Source organism: Pleurodeles waltl, chromosome 6 (assembly GCF_031143425.1).
Source record: "Pleurodeles waltl isolate 20211129_DDA chromosome 6, aPleWal1.hap1.20221129, whole genome shotgun sequence".
Lineage (NCBI taxonomy): Eukaryota > Metazoa > Chordata > Amphibia > Caudata > Salamandridae > Pleurodeles > Pleurodeles waltl.
This window is the reverse complement of record NC_090445.1, coordinates 196,874,761-196,891,453: the sequence shown is the minus strand read 5'-3', so window position 1 is coordinate 196,891,453 and position 16,693 is coordinate 196,874,761.

The following is a 16,693-nucleotide window of genomic DNA, read 5'->3' as shown; positions in this document are numbered from 1 at the left end:
AACTTGTGGCTGGCCCTGAACCGCTGATGGTACTTCTCAGGGGTCAGGCCAAACCTGCTAATCAGCATGGTCTTCAGGGCTGGGTGGCTGGTTTAGTCCCTCGAGTCCAGAGTCAAGATGGTATCCCTCCCTACTGGGGCATGTACCCCAGTACCCCATAAGCTGCCTCCTCAACTCTCCTCTGGAAACCGGTGCACCTTCAAGGCCACTTCGTAAGCGGCCAACCACTTGTCGATGTCGTCCCCCACCTGGTAATCTTGGACCATATCCTTTGGCATCTGACTCCTATTCTCGCTAGTCGACGCTGCCAGGCCACTGTCATCATTATTTGGACTATGCTTTGCTTGTCGAGCCCCCAGTTCCACTTCTTGGAGATTCAGCTCATGCACCATTTTAGCTTCTTCTATCGCTAGAGTCCATAGTGCCAGAGCGTGCTCTTTTTCTAAGGCCGCCAAGGCCAGCGCCTGTCCCTTGGCGTTCTTGGCAAGCTCCAGCCTTAACGTCCTTTCCTTCCTCCTGTTTTCCAGTTCCTCTGGGGATAGGCCCTGTTTGGAGACACTACTACCTTTACACAAGAGAGGTCCCCTGGGTCCGGAGACAAGGGATTCTCTACCTCCGTCCAAGGTTCGTCTGAGCCCTCTTTGCCCTCCTCGGCCCCTTCCTCCTGCCTCAGGTCTTCCTCCCGCTGTGCTTTCCCTTCAGGGTGGGCCTCAGCCCAAGCGCTTAAGGCATTCTTTAACTCAGCCTTCTTGGCTTTTCCCCTGTAGGCCACCCCTCTTGCTTGGCAGACCTCTTTGAGCTGCGACACTGTGTAGGTGCCCCATTCTGCGATCTCAACCTCTCTTCCGATAGATCCTCCGCCATGTTGTAATTTTGTGGGGAAGCACCCGACCCAGAATTATGAGGAGCAAATGAACTTTTTCACCACATGAAGTTGTGCGTCTAACGAGGTATTGTGTAGTGCTGTGCAGTTGCAAGTCCTATCCCACCGCTGCCACCAAATGTTGGAGGCAGCTTGGTACATTTGGCTAAGGCATTGCCCAGCCAGGTGGGGTACACTACTCCTGTCCGGGGAGGTCAGGTACACCCGCTAGATAACCTGTGCTCACTCTTAGGTAGCTTGGCACAGAGCAGTCAGGCTTATCTCACAGGCAGTGTGTAAAGCAACAGCACAGCATGTTCACACAACTCCCCAGTTGAATGTTCCCAAAAAGAGACTTCACACAGGCTGTATGTACAGAAGACTTGTATTCAGCACACACACATGATCAACACAGTTCTATTACAATGTGATCTCCGTCTATAAGTCAATGAGCATACAACACATGATAATAAAAACTGTAAACGTAGGCGTGAATCTCAATAAACAAAGCAACACATAATAGCCCTCACTGCGCTAAACATCAATAACTATATATACATATGGAGAAAACACCTTTCCTACCTGTACCCCCATAAAGTGCACACCCCCTGTCAGCATTAGGCCCACCCTCGCGACCCCTATACTCAGTGTAACAAGTGTAATTTAGGGTGTGACCTGGGGCTAGCACTAGCAGCAGAAAATGTATATCACAGTACTCACACTCTCCCACACTCAGAGCCATGGCCTCAGCAGCACTAGTAAAGTGCTATGTCAGTCCAAGACCTCCCTGGCAGAACCACAGAAACACAAAGTTGCTGCCCTAGCACTCACTCATTCTCACTCCCTCACATCCACCCTGTTCCTAGGCACAGAGCGTTGGTATCAGTTGGCACAGGTGTGCACACACACATTCGTGTATGCACTTGCTTTCGGTACCCTAATGTGGAGCCCTGATACCTAGCAAGTGGATGTCCTTCTGCTTTCAGACTTCCTGTGTCCCAATCCACCCTCCACTTGCCACCCAGCACTCCACTTGCCCTCACCCCACTGCAACCCCCTAAGTATTTTACTTTCCCCTGGGGTACCTAGCCGCTCCCCATGAGGTCACACTCCCCAGGTGTACGGTTAAGGTGGGAGACAGGAAAAACCAAGGGCAAGCAGACAAACAAGGCAGAGACGTTCAGACTCCAGATAGGAGGTTCACCAAGAGGTCTGCAAAACACAGGGGCAGGGTCCTCGGGTCCAACCGACAGACTCAGAGGCACCCGACCATGAATTACAATCCGATGTTGCAAAATAGTAACCAAGTTCAACACCTCTGGAATGGAGAGGTGCTGCTGGGCGTGTTGTCTCAACTTGCCCCAAACAGTTCAGATTGCACACAACAAGTTTCCAGGTCTGTGCGTTCGGGCTGGAGACACCCTGTCTGTTACCCATGTAGCTCCACTGGCCCCTAGAAAGGTTCGATCCAATGTAGAAAGTGCTCAGTGCCATGTCCCCACACAACTGAGGACACTACTCAGGGATCCGATGACCTGAGGTTCCTTCAGGCTTAAAGTTGTTATAACTAACTCCTGGTTTTCTATCCAGTACACTATGGGCCTCATTCTGACTTTGGCGGGCGGCGGAGGCCGCCCGCCAAAGTACCGCCGTCAGAATACCGCTGCGCGGTCAAAAGACCGCCGCGGTAATTCTGAGTTTCCCGCTGGGCTGGCGGGTGACCGCCAGAAGGCCGCCCGCCAGCCCAGCGGGAAACCCCCTTCCACGAGGATGCCGGCTCCGAATGGAGCCGGCGGAGTGGAAAGGGTGCGACGGGTGCAGTTGCACCCGTCGCGATTTTCAGTGTCTGCTATGCAGACACTGAAAATCTTGGTGGGGCCCTGTTAGGGGGCCCCACGACACCCGTTACCGCCAACCAGGTTCTGGCGGTCAAAACCGCCAGAACCAGGCTGGCGGTCGGAATCCCCATCGCCATGGAGGATTCCTCAGGCCAGGGAAAAACCGGCGGGAAACCGCCGGTTTCCCTTTTCTGACCGTGGCTTTACCGCCGCGGTCAGAATTGGCCTGGATGCACCGCCAGCCTGTTGGCAGTGCATCCGCGGTCCCCTGCCCTGGCGGTCCATGACCGCCAGGGTCGTAATGACCCCCTATGTCCTTAGCCATACTGGGCACTAACTCTGAAAGAACACACTAGATGCAGTTTTTGTCTGCTGCACTTGGCCATGTGCACATTCCTCGGGTTGTACCACACCGCTGAGGATCCCAACCTATGAACGGGCACAGCACACAATGAGCATGCATTCAAGGTTGCACATGAACAAAATGCTTGCCATTCGACCTCCGTGAAGCCCCATCATGGTTCCACAATAGTGATCCATTCACTTCACCAGCTGTCTTTGGGTGCAGTGGTCCTTGCTTCCAAGGGCCACACACCAGTCATGCGCGTAGTACTTTGGTACCCTGGACTTGATGTGCCTGGTCTCTAGACTTCTTCCTTAGGCTGTGCATACACTTCTCCTGCCAGGTGGAATCTGGCACAGTGTACACGACACCGAGGACACCGCTCTCCAGATATTACCGAATACAATGTAGTCCCCTTTCATAGGTCTTTGATGTTCCAGAGACCTCTACCGAAAACAGGGGGCAAGCCAACCTGCCCTTGGAGAGCCACTCTAAGGATGCCACACTGCAGAAGCCAATCAGCCACAGGTCAGTCTCTTATTGTGGAATACTATTGTATTACTTCAACAGGCCAAGGGCAAGCTGTTCTCAGAATGGGTTTGATCCCAATGCCTCATTGTTGGCCATATAAGCCCGGGAGGGTTTTTTATCCTTGGTAAGGAGGCTGCTGGGATGACAACGCTGATGATCTGAAACCTTATTAACACTGTTGCATGATCTATGAACAGTAGTCTATAAATGTGGTGCTAAATTTGACTGAAGTCTTCACTTTTAAAGGATAAGGTTTAGAAAGAAACCATGAAAGGACTTTCGATGAAAAGAACCTCTTCCACAACGTAATAAGCGTTCCAGTAGTACAAGGCAGGCATGATCATAGCCTATGATTGAGCCCATTTCAGACCGGCCCCACTTTCCTTTCAGTTGGCCAGGGCTTTTCAGCATTTCAAGGCAAGACAAAAGCTCATTTTTATACTAAATTCTCAACTAGTGTCTCCTCTGCCTCAGTGGTCCAAGAGGAAGGCCATTGAAGTCCAAGACTGTCAAGTCAGTCTCCACTGAGAACCCAGCACCTAAATTCCTTTACTGCTGCCCTTGTGTTTTCTGTCGTTCCATCTCAAGAGGCTCTTACCACCATGGTGGGGAGGGGAGCTTAGAAAAGCAAAAACATCTGTCCTCTTCGCGAATACTGATTGGGAGAGAACTCCTGTCCCGCTCAGTTCTTGCTTGCCCCAAAATAATAATTTAAATGCTTGTATAGCATCAGACAATGCTTCCAGGAACGAAGGACCTATGTGCTTTATCGGGTGGTTATAGTTTCTTTCAAATATTCAGGGCCTTTGTTGCAATGACTTAAAATGATGTAGAGCTGCTGGTACAGAAATGTATTGTGCGTGGCTCTGGGAAGTCTGTGCCCCTGGCTTGGATTAGATTGCTAGGAAATACACAGTTTGTCTTTGCAGGTTTTTGAGTTTCACTTCAGTGACCATCACAATCATGTAGGCATCCCAGGTGATCGTTGGAGGCCCTAGGACATGGCTCTGAAGTCAGGAGGAGCTCACAAAGTGTACCCTATTAGAGAGTGAATACTGCCCTCTCCTTGGGCTGAGAGGGACAGGCAGTGGTGGCAGACAATGATTACAATAGAAGGGACAGATTATCTTGTTTATTTCCTTCACACGAGAGTAGCTTTAATTGGCCTCTCCTAGTGGAAGGTCTGCCTGGTCTTCTCATTCAGATCTTTCACTTCATCCCTTTATAATTAATGCATGTTTGCTCTACAAGTATGAAGTAGGGTGAGCATGGATGGGTGCGTACTATAGCCTGCACCCAAGGGATATACTGGTTGTTAAAGGTCCTGAACCTGAGTTATAGGCCTAAAACGAGAGAGAGAGGGCCTTTAACAACCAGGTTAGCTCGAGGCAGAAAGGCTATTAGAACATTCTGTTTACTGAGTGGAATGGTCTAAATTAAAAAGGGAGAAACAGACAGACAAAAATTGGAATGTTGGAGCAGAGTGCTTATACCAGCCCTTATAGGACCAGAGCCACTTCATTGTCTTCAATGGAGCGCTCAGCATTCCAATGTTCTAATGTGCGTTAGTGCATTGGGATGAGAACCACGAACTGGAGGACAGAGGTGAGCCTGCTTAAGCTCTTTTGTGAATTGAGGGAAGCCTTGCAACATTCCACAGTCTGGCCTTTGAAGTGGGTGAAACCCCATCAACTGGAGGGCAGGGATAGTCCCCTTTTAAGTGCAAATGCCTGCCCCTGCTTCTATTGTTGCCCATCTCCCAGACAGGTTCAATGCAGACAGGTATGTTTAGTGGACAGTGAGTACGCCTCTTGATACTTTACGCCATTTTGAGTATGTTCCCCCAGCAAAGGCATTTCAATCTTTTCTACAATGAAACTGTAAATTATTTTAGAAATATGGTTACCAGTGCTTATAACTGTCAAATAAAATATATGTTACACTCCCTTTTTTTCTGGAAAGCACTTGGCTGGTCTCACCCAGTCTGGAAGCAAATTGTACCTACTTTATAGCACTTTGATCCGGCTGCCTCATCCTTCCAACATTCCATTCTGTTTAGCCTGCTTTATCTTCAGTGGGCTGTGAAGATGGCACAATGTTTGTTTCTGCTTCTTCAGGTTGTGTTGTAATTCCACTCTGATTTTGTTCATTTTTAATCTAGCTGCCATTGATTTTCACTCCATTGTTGCGGCGTGATGTAGCTGTGTTATCATTCATTTCTCTTACTCTGTGTTGCCTTGCGTTATAGGTGTCAGTCAGCCTGTTCTTCTCTTTTGAATATGGTCCAAATATGGTGTCTGTCGCTTTGCTTTTCTTGGATGATGTACAACGTATGCGTCAGTCAATTCTGCTACTGATTTGTAAAGTGTTAGTGCTGGTGTTATTTGGAGCATATTTCTTTGTAGCATTAACTGTTTCTTTATAGCTGAATGAATCAGTGCGTGTTGGATAGTTTTAGAGTGTTTTAGTGCTGGCTAATCAGTCACCTTCATAGTAACCACTATACATCTTAATAACTCCTCAGGCTGTGACATACCGGATATTCTTCACAAGCTCTTCATTAGTTCTTTCCAAGGTAATTGTAGCATTGCTATGTCCATTTTTGCCAGACATACTTTTGTTATAGATTTGTTCTGCCCTTAAGCACACTTTGAATTTAGGGCCATATTTATACTCCGTTTGCGCCGGATTAGCGTCGTTTTTTTTTACGCAAATTCGACGCAAAACGAACTCCATATTTATACTCTGGCGTTAGACGCGTCTAGCGCCAAAGTCCATGGAGTTTGCGTCATTTTTTAGCGTGGACACCTACTTTGCGTTAATGATATGCAAGGTAGGCGTTCCCGTCTAAAAAATTGACACCGAGGCATGTGCGCCGTATTTACACTCCCGGGCAAAAATGACGCCCGGGAGTGGGCGGGTCAAAAAAAATGACGTCCAGCCGCTTTTGCGCAGTTTTTTAGCGCCTGCAAAAGGCAGGCGTTAAGGGACCTGTGGGCTCTGAAGAAGCCCAGAGGTGCCCTCCCATGCCCCCAGGGACACCCCCTGTCACCCTTGCCCACCCCAGGAGGACACCCAAGGCTGGAGGGACCCATCCCAGGGACATTAAGGTAAGTTCAGGTAAGTGTTTTTTTTCATTTTTTTTTGTGACATAGGGGGGCCTGATTTGTGCCCTCCTACATGCCACTATGCCCAATGACCATGCCCACGGGACATAAGTCCCCTGGGCATGGCCATTGGGCAAGGGGGCATGACTCCTGTCTTTGCTAAGACAGGAGTCATTTCAATGGGGGTTGGGAGTCAAAAGAAATGGCGCAAATCGGGTTGAGGCGAAAATTTTGCCTCAGCCTGACTTGCCCCATTTTTTGGCGCCCAAGCTCCATATTCCCCTATGCCGGCGCTGCCTGGTGTACGTCATTTTTTTTTACGCACACCAGGCAGCTCCGCCGGCTAACGCCGGCTAACGTCATTGAATAAATACGGCGCCCGCATGGCGCTTCAGAATGGCGTTAGCCAGCATTAGATTTTTTGACGCACAACTGCATTGGCGCAGTTGTGCGTCGAAAAGTATAAATATGGCCCTTAGTGTTTGTGCTTTTAGCGGTGGGTGTATTCGGTTACTCGTATCATCTCTGTATATTGGGATCTTGGATGTGCATTATTTGACATTTGAAGATGCAGATAACTGTTTGATCTGCTCCTTAATGTGTTCTGTTTAGCAAGTGTGTCTTTTCTCCCAGGAGATATGCTAGTTCTGGTATCAGTTGGCTTTACATTTGCACAGGGTCTGAATTTATAGTTGGTGGCTGGACATGTATAAACTTTTGGATCGACTCTTGAATGCACTCTGATTACACAGAGTGTGCTTTTTTTTTATTGTTGAACGCGGAGTCGTCAATTGTTTTTGCTTTGGCAGGTGCTCAGGTGTTATAGTTGTTGGGTTTCTATTACTGGGTATTTGATTCTAGCACCCGGCGCTCTGCTCTTGAGTGTGCTGTAGTCCTAGAGTTTCTGGTTTCCATTATTGAATACAGGATACCTGAAATATCTTTCAATATTGCTATTGCTCAAAGAGTACTTCTTATGATGGTTTCTGTTAAATATTGTCAGGTTCAGCTCTTGTACATACACTCTAAAATAGCTGTTTGTATTGGTTTGCTGTAGGCGTGTTTTTTTATCGTTCTGTTCTGCTCTTGCATTAACTGTCCTTGTACAGGTGGGGAATGGTTGCTTGTTGGATATGGTTTGTTGTCCAACAGTTCTGTGCAATGTTGCTCATTCTTTCTTTCCACAGTAGCTCGATTTCTTTGTTTGTCTTTCTTTGTTCCAATAATTATTGGTCATGCTGGTGCACACACTAGATTTATGCTTGGTCGTTGTAGTTGTTCTAGTGGAAAATGATCTGAGTGTGCTGTCTTTTATTCCTGCTCTTGCACATGTAGGCCCATATTTATACTTTTTGATGCAAATCAGCGCTAGGGCAGATTTGCGTCAAACAGTTTACTGCCGGCTAACGCCATTCCAACGACCCAGCCGGGCCCCTTATTTATGGAATGACGTTAGCCGGCGCTGCAGCATGGTTAGCGTCAAAATAATGACGGTAACTGGGCAACGGAGGCGAAAGGAAGACTGGGGGTTGTGCGCCAAAGAATGGTACAAGTCAGGTTAGAGTAAAAAATATTGGCTCTAACCTGACTTGCGCCATTTTTTGACGCACAACCCCCATGGAAATAACTCCTGTCTTAGCAAAGACAGGAGTCATGCCCCCCTGCCCAATGGCCATGCCCAGGGGACATCTGTCCCCTGGGCATGGCCACTGGATACAGTGGCATGTAAGGGGGGCCAAGTTAGGCCCCCCTATGCCACATAAAAAAAAAATACATATATATATGTACTTACCTGCACTCACCATGGAGGAGTCCCCCCATCCATGGGTGTCCTCCAGGGGTGGGCGAGGATGGCAGGGGTTGTCCCTGGGTGCAGGGAAGGGCACCTGTGGACTGCTTCCATGGTCTCCCACCATGGAAATTATCCCACAGGTCCCTTAACGCCTGCCCTGACCCAGGCGTTAAAAAACGGCGCAAATCCAGCTGGGAGCCATGTTTTAAGGTCCGCCTTCTCCTGTGCGTCATTTTGAGGCCCGGAGGAAAAATAAGGCGCACATGCCTTAGAGTCATTTTTTGCACAGGAACGTCTACCTTGCATGTCATTAGCGCAAGGTATGTTTTCACGTACAAAAAATGACTCAAACTCCATAACTTTGGCGCAAGAATAAATATGGAGTTAAGTTTGCGCTGAATTTGTGTTAAAAAAAATGTCGCAAATCCAGCGCAAACAGAGTATAAATATGGGCCGTATTGTTACTAGACTTGGAGGTTTTCGGTTTGTGTGTCTGGCGTCAGTCTGTTCTACTGTTAAATATACAGTGGTTCTACGTCTGGTGATTTTCAAAGTGAGGCTATGGCCCTCATTACAACCCTGGCGGTCGGTGATAAAGCGGCGGTAATACCACCAACAGGCTGGCGGTAACAAAAATGGAATTATGACCACGGCGGAAACCGCTCAGACAGACAGCCACTTTAACACACCGACCGCCATGGTGGTAGCAACAAGCACCACGATGGTAACCACCAATAGCCAGGCAGAAGACAATGTACCGCCCACTGTATAACGACAGGCCTATCGGCCACCTTTTCTGGGGCAGTACCAATTAAATCAAAAGCATGGTGGAAACAGTACACAGAAGGCAAAGGACTCACCCCTGGAGACACAAGGAAGAACCACGCCACCATGGAGCCCGAGTTGCAGGTGTTCCCCATGCTCGTATATCTCCTTCTTCACTATGAACACCAACGCTGGCGAAGACGACCACGGTGAGTACTGCCGCCTAGCACACAGGGGAGGGGGGGAGGAAAAAGAGAGTGACACACACACGCAACACGCAACAGCCCCACCCCCAACACCATACACATAACCAGATGCAGTAACATTACATATGCATCCCGTACCCCTCAGGAATAATGCAAGGACAAAAGGAATTGATTAAAGTGAGTGTAATAAGATAAAAGTGTAGAAAATCGTGCTTCAGAATCAAAACAGTATATACATATATACAAATGGAGGGACACTGCCCAGTCCACAATGTCCGTGGGCCACAGGGCCACATCACATAGGCCAAGGCCCCACTTGACTCCTGCAACAACACGGAGAGAACACCTCAAAGGCATAATGTCGAAAATACACAGGCACCTCAGGGGGATGGGGAACGGGGGGCTTCTCCACTGGTTCTGGAGGAGGCCTGGTGCCCAGTGTGCTTTATCCTGGCACGGATGGGGTGAGTGGATGGCTTCTTCCACTGGTTCTGGAGGGTGCCGGGTGCCCAGTGTGCTTCATCCTGGCAAGGATGGGGTGAGTGGATGGCTTCTTCCACTTGTTTGGGAGGGGGCCTGGTGCCCTGTGATGCAGCACTTGGGGAGTGCAAGGCCACAGTCTCTCACCTGGGTGTCACACCCGCAGGATTTGCAGGGTGCAGGACGCACCACAGTCCATGGAGGCAGTGCCCGGTGGCGGTGACGACTGCTCAGTTGTGGTAGTGGCGGTGCTGGTGTCAGTGCTGGCAGTGGTGGTGGGATGCTCCAGCCCATCCCCTGCAGCCTCATATGGCTGCCCACTGGGGCTGCTGCTGCTGGTAGTGGTGCTGGTGGCGGCGCTGGTAGTGGTGGTGGGAGGCTCCAGCCCATCCCCTGCAGCCTCGGATGGCTTCCCACTGGAGCTGCTGCTGCTGGCAGTGGTGCTGGTGGCGGTGCTGGTGTCAGGAATGCCAGTGGTGGTCGGAGGCTCCAGCTAATACCCTGTAGCCTCGGACGGCTGCCCACTCGGGCTGCTGCTGCTGGCAGTAGTGCTGGCAGTGGTGCAGGAGGCGGTGCTGGTGGCTGTGCTGGTGTCGGGAATGCCAGTGGTGGGGGGAAGCTCCAGCCCATCCCCTGCAGCCTCGGACGGCTGCCCTCCGGGACTGCTGCTGCTGGCTGTGGTGCTGGCAATGGTGCTGGTGGCAGTGCTGGTGGTGGTGCTGGTGTCGGGAATGCCAGTGGTGAGGGGAGGCTCCAACCAATCCCCTGCAGCCTCGGACAGCTGCCCACTCGGGCTGCTGCTGCTGGCAGTGGTGCTGGTGGCGGGAATGCCAGTGGTAGGGGGAGGCTGCTGCCCTTCCCCTTCAGCCTCGGAGGGCTGAACCACCATGGTTGGTTTTGGGGGCTCAGAATCAGTCCCAGCACCAGGCCTCCTGTCCTTTCTACCTGCAGGGGCAGGCCCCTTGCCCTTGGCAACTGGTGGTGCCTCCTTGCCCTTGCCAGCTGGTGGTGCCTCCTTGCCTTTCCCCTTGGCATCTGGTGGTGCCTCCTTGCCTTTCCCCTTGGCATCTGGTGGTGCCTCCTTGCCTTTCCCATTGGCAGCTGGTGCCAGCACACTGTCAGTGCTGATGGCAGGTTCCCTGGAGCCTCTCACACCTGCAGTAGCTGCTGACACTACTGTGGCCGTGGACTGGGTGGCTGAAGTACTCGGCTGGGTTCTGACCAACTTGGCCCGATATGAAGGACGGGGGGTGGGATAGGGAAGAGGTCAACAAAAGAGAGGAAAAGGTTCTTATGGACACTGGTCTGTCTGCTGTGTTTGGGTGCAGGTGCATGGGCTGGATGCTGTTGTGAGGTGGATGGCTGTTGGGTGTCTGAGTGCTTGGGTTTGTGTACTTTTGGAGGAGGGGGCACAGACACAGTGGGAAAGGACACAGGGGACGTGTGCATGGATGTGGGGGTGGTGACTGCCAGTGAGGGGTGTGTAGTGATAGGGGTGATGGTGATGGGGGTAGTGGATGAGGATGTAGTGCATGCAGGTGTGAGTGGAGACGCTATGGGGAGGGTGGTGGACGAGGAGGAGGAGGGGGACGCAGTATAGGCAGTGGATATTGGTGTGTCTGCATCTGGATGGTGTTTGTGTGAGTGCATGTGGGATGATGTGTGTTGCTTGTGTTTGCCTGAGCCACTCCTGTGTGTTGTCTTGGGTGCATGCTGGTCTGAATGTGTGCTTGGGATAGGTTGGAGTTGAGGGGAATGGGACTGGGTAGAGGAAATTGGAGGGGGAAGGCTAGAGACAGGGACAATGGCTGCCATCAGGGAGGAGGCCAGAGCCTGGATTGATCTCTGTCGGGCCGCCATGCCAGAGTGAATGCCCTCCAGGAATTAATTTGTTTGTTGCAAATGGCATGCCAGCCCCTGGATGGCATTCACTATGGCTGACTGCCCAACAGAGATGGATCGCAGGAGGTCAATAGCGTCCTCACTCAGGGCAGCAGGGCTGACTGGAGCAGGGCCTGAGGTGCCTGGGGCGAAAGAGATGCCTACTGTCCTGGGTGAGCGGGCACGGGAGACTCGCTGAGGGGCTGCTGAGAGGGCAGTGCTGGTACGGGGGGTGGTGGCTATACCTGTAGTTGGGGTAGGCACAGAGGTGCCCGCCACCAGCAGGGAGCTTCCATTGGAGGAGGTATCACTGTCAGAACTGTCCTCTCCTGTCTCCGCCGTGGTGCTCCCCTCGCCCTCCGTCCCACTGGTGCCCTCACCGTTGGTGGAGTCGGCCTCCTGGGCCCTGTGGGATACAGCTCCCTAAGTAGCCGGTGCCACTGCTATTTCGCCAGATGATGCTAATGCACATTAGGACAGGGTGACAAAACAAAAAGGGGAGGAGAGACAAAGGATACACTTGGTCAATGGCTGCCCCAACAACACCGTTAGTGTGCACAGCACACTCATACAGGGAACAGGCCTAAGCTCTATACAATGCACTACCAGTCACAATGCTAGTCAACAGCCCAAGGACAGGAATACCTAATGCCAATAGCAGCATACATGACACCCACAGACCCCTGCCCAGTAGTGGATGCCTACTAGCTTTGTAGGAAGTGGTGTTCATCAGCCCCTGCCCAACATGGGACTTACCCTGCAATGTCCGGTCTGGCCTAGGGGCAACCACAGTCCCACATCCCCTACCCGTAGACCACCCCACCATGTACAAGTAGTAGATTTGTAAACTGTACTCACCCCCTTGTGGTTGCTGTGATGCCCTCAAGCGCCCATCCAGCTCCGGATAGGCCACCGCCAGTATGCGGAACATCAGGGGGGTCAGGGTTCGACTGACACCCCTTCCTCATTGGGAGGCCATCCCCAGCTGGGCCTCTGCCATCTTCCATGCCCAGCGTCTCAGGTCCTCCCACCGTTTGCGACAGTGGGTGCTCCGCCTGCTGTAGACCCCCAGGGTCCGCACATCCTTGGCGATGGCATGCCATATACCCTTTTTCTGATGGGCTCTGACCTGCAGACAAATAAACATAGAAAAAGGTATCAGCCATACCGTCTGACCTGTTACACTCATGTCCCACCATAGCCCTCCCATCCCCTTACGCACAGACATTGCCCAGGACCCTTCCACCAACCCCCCCCTTACACCAGGCCCTCACACAGCACTTCATTCATTCATGCCCCATGCATCATGCTCACAGTGTATTCACCTGTTGGTCTGGAGGCCTATACAGCATTCGGTACTGGGGTAGGATCCCATCCACCAGTCTCTCCAACTCTGCAGCGGTGAAGGCAGGGGCCCTTTCCCCAGTGACTCGAGCCATGGTCGGTTCCAGACACAGGTCACAACAGCACTTGCAGTGTAGGTCCTCTCCTGTTGAATGTCAGGTAGCAAGTGAGAGAACAGATAGAAAATGGCAGTCACGTCCACAGCGGTACGTACCGTCACCGCCGGCATACTTCACTATTGGCAACTGTAACCCAGAGGGTCCAATGACAACAATGAGGAGTTACGCGGCGGTACTCAACCGCCTCCCGCAACGGCGCACAACGTCATCGGCATTACCTCATTTCCACATGTCCATCCACACAGGACAGGCGGCCGCCATTTCAGGGGGGAGCAGGACATGGCACCTAACTGCGTCACAGTAACCATAGGCACCATTTGGACCTATCCAAAAACATACTGTTACTGTCACAATATGCAATACAGTGTAAAGTTTGGAAATGTGGAAATACTGACCAACTGCTCACTCTTTTGCCCCCTAGAGTAAGACCGCTGCAGATGAATAGGAGATGGAGACATCCCCCCGTGTACAGACCCATGGTGGACTTGGCAACAATGGAGGACAGGCACATTATCCTCACCTATAGGCTGGACAGGGCCACAATCACAGAGCTGTGTACCCAATTGGAGCCAGACCTGATATCTGTTATCCGTCACCCCACTGGAATTCCCCCCCTGTTGTGAAAGTCCTATCTGTGCTCCATTTCTTGGCAACTGGTTCTTTCCAAGTGACAGTGGGTGTGGCAGCAGGAATGTCTCAGCCAATGTTCTCAATTGTTTTCTGCCCTGATTAAACACATGTGCAGCTACATTGTTTTCCCCCAGGTGGAGGATTTGGCCACAGTGAAAGCAGATTTCTATGCAACGGGACATATCCCCAACATTATTGGGGTGATTGATGGTACACATATTGCATTTGTCCCCCCCTGAGAAATTAACAGGTGTTCAGAAATCGAAAGAGCTTTCATGAATATGCAGATAGTGTGCCTGGCGGACCAGTACATCTCCCATGTCAGTGCTAAGTATCCTGGGTCTGTGCCGGATGCCATTATCCTGAGGAATAGCAACATCTCATATGCGATGGCTCAACTCCAGAGGCACCAGGTGTGGCTAATGGGTGAGCCCATGGTTCCAACCCAGTATATGTTGGTGTATGGGTATGGTGTTGGCCCTAAGGGTTAGTGTTTGGTTAACAGGTATCCATTGATATGTGCAGGTGACTCTGGTTACCCCAACCTCTCATGGCTACTGACCGCAGTGAGGAATCCCAGGACAAGGGCAGGGGAACGTTACAATGAGGCATATGGGTGAACAAGAAGAATAATCAAGAGGAAGTTCGGCCTCCTGAAGGCCAGGTTTTGTTGCCTCCATCTAACAGGTGGTTCCCTCTGCTACTCACCCAGGAAGGTGTGCCAGATCATTGTGGCACGCTGTATGTTGCATAACCTTGCCTTGAGACGCCAGGTGCCTTTTCTGCAGGAGGATGAGGCTGGATATGGGCGTGTGACAGCAGTGGACCCTGTGGACAGTGACGAAGAGGAAGCAGAGGATGAAGACAACAGAACATCAATCATACGATAGTACTTCCAGTGACACACAGGTAAGACACTGTAACTTCACCTTCCATTGACAGTTTTGTGTTGGACATTGTACATGGCAGGCTGATTTTCCCACTACTATGGCTACTTACTGTACCCTTTGGCATCTCTATTTTCAGATATCTGTGCCCCCACTTTGGCTCCTGGTGTGTTAACTGCTGCCAACTACAGGTCATACCTTTGAATACATTGCTGTACAGTTGAATTGCAATGTTTACAGCTTGTTAAACGAATACATATTTCAATCAATTGACAGATTCCATACTTGTATTTGTTCCAAGGGTGTTTATTTAGGTGTCAATAAGCAAGGGGTATTGCAATGGGCTGGGTTGCTGATGAAGGAAAGTCGAGGGTAGAGTCCAGTCTATTGGTATCACAGGTGCATTGTCCAAGGGGGCATAGGAAGTGAAGCAATGGCAGTTCAAGGTGGAAAGGGTGACTGAGTTGGACACAAGGGTGACATTCAGGAGAGTCTTGTTTCCTGCTGGGGGTCTTGGCAATGTTCTCTGGCGGCTGCCTGGATCACGGGGACCGTTTGTGGGGTGGTTTTCCTGCAAGGGGAGGGGTGGTGGTGGGATGTTGTTCCTGTGGCGGGCCTCCTGTCCACTAGCAGCAGCGGAGGTGGAAGGCTGTTCATCGTTTTGGCTAGTGTCAGGGGCACGTTGGTGTGCCACTGCCTCACTCATGGTGTTGCCCATGTCTGCCAGCACCCCTGCAATGGTGACCAGGGTGGTGTGGATGTCCTTCAAGTCCTTCAATTCCTCCCTGATCCCCAGGTACTGTCCTTCCTGCAGCCGCTGGGTCTCCTGCAACTTGTCCAGTATCGGGCCCATCGTCTCCTGGGAATGGTGGTATGCTCCCAGGATGTTGGTGAGTGCCTCCTGGAGAGTCGGTTCCCTGGGCATGTCCTCCCCCTCTCGCACAACAGTCCTCCCAGCTTCCCTATTGTCCTGTGCCTCTGTCCCCTGAACCGTGTGCCCACTGCCACTGATCCCAGGTCCCTGATTGTCCTGTGTTTGTGGGGTGGCCTGGGGTCTCCTGTAGTGGTGGACACACTGCTGATTGATGTGTCCTGGGGACAGTGGTATGGGCCCGCTGGGTGGGTGTTGTGGTTGTGTTTCCTGAGGGGGGAGGCTCTGTGGTGGTATGCGACTGTGCCTGGGTTACCGACTGTCCGGAGGTCCCTGATGGTCCAGGTTAATCATCCAGATCCAGGTGTCCAGAGCTGCTTTCATAACCGTGGGCCTCTTCTGGGGGGACTGGATGTTGCTGGCACCTCCTCTCCGGTGACGTTGGATGGGGGACCTGTGGTGATATAAATGCAGTGTTATTGTGTCTGTGTGTGCCATGTTGTGCATGGGTGTGTTGCCCTCTATTGTTGTTATTGCCCTGGCAGCTTAGCCTTGTGTGAGTAGTGATTTGGTGGGCTAGGTGATTGTCCCTAGTGTGCATGCTTTAGTGGTGTGTGTCCATGCAGGTCTGTGATGGGGTCCGTGCATTGGTGTTACGTGCAGAGCTTGGCATTGGGATGAGTGGGTTGTGATGGTGGGGTGATGGGGTGAGGGCAGGGGTGGGGGTATGTGATGGCATGCAGGTAGGGGGGTAGTAGTATAGAGTTGACTTATCAGAGTCCGGTCCTCCTTCTACTCCTGCCAGGCCCTCAGGATGCATGATTGCCAAGACTTGCTCCTCCCATGTTGTTAGTTGTGGGGGAGGAGGCAGGGGTCCACCGCCAGTCCTCTGTACTACTATCTGGTGTCTTGCTGCCACGGAATGCACCTTCCCCCGTAGGTCGTTCCACCTCTTCCTGATGTCATCCCTTGTTCTTGGGTGCTGTCCCATGGCGTTGACCCTGTCGACGATCCTCCGCCATAGCTCCATCTTCCTT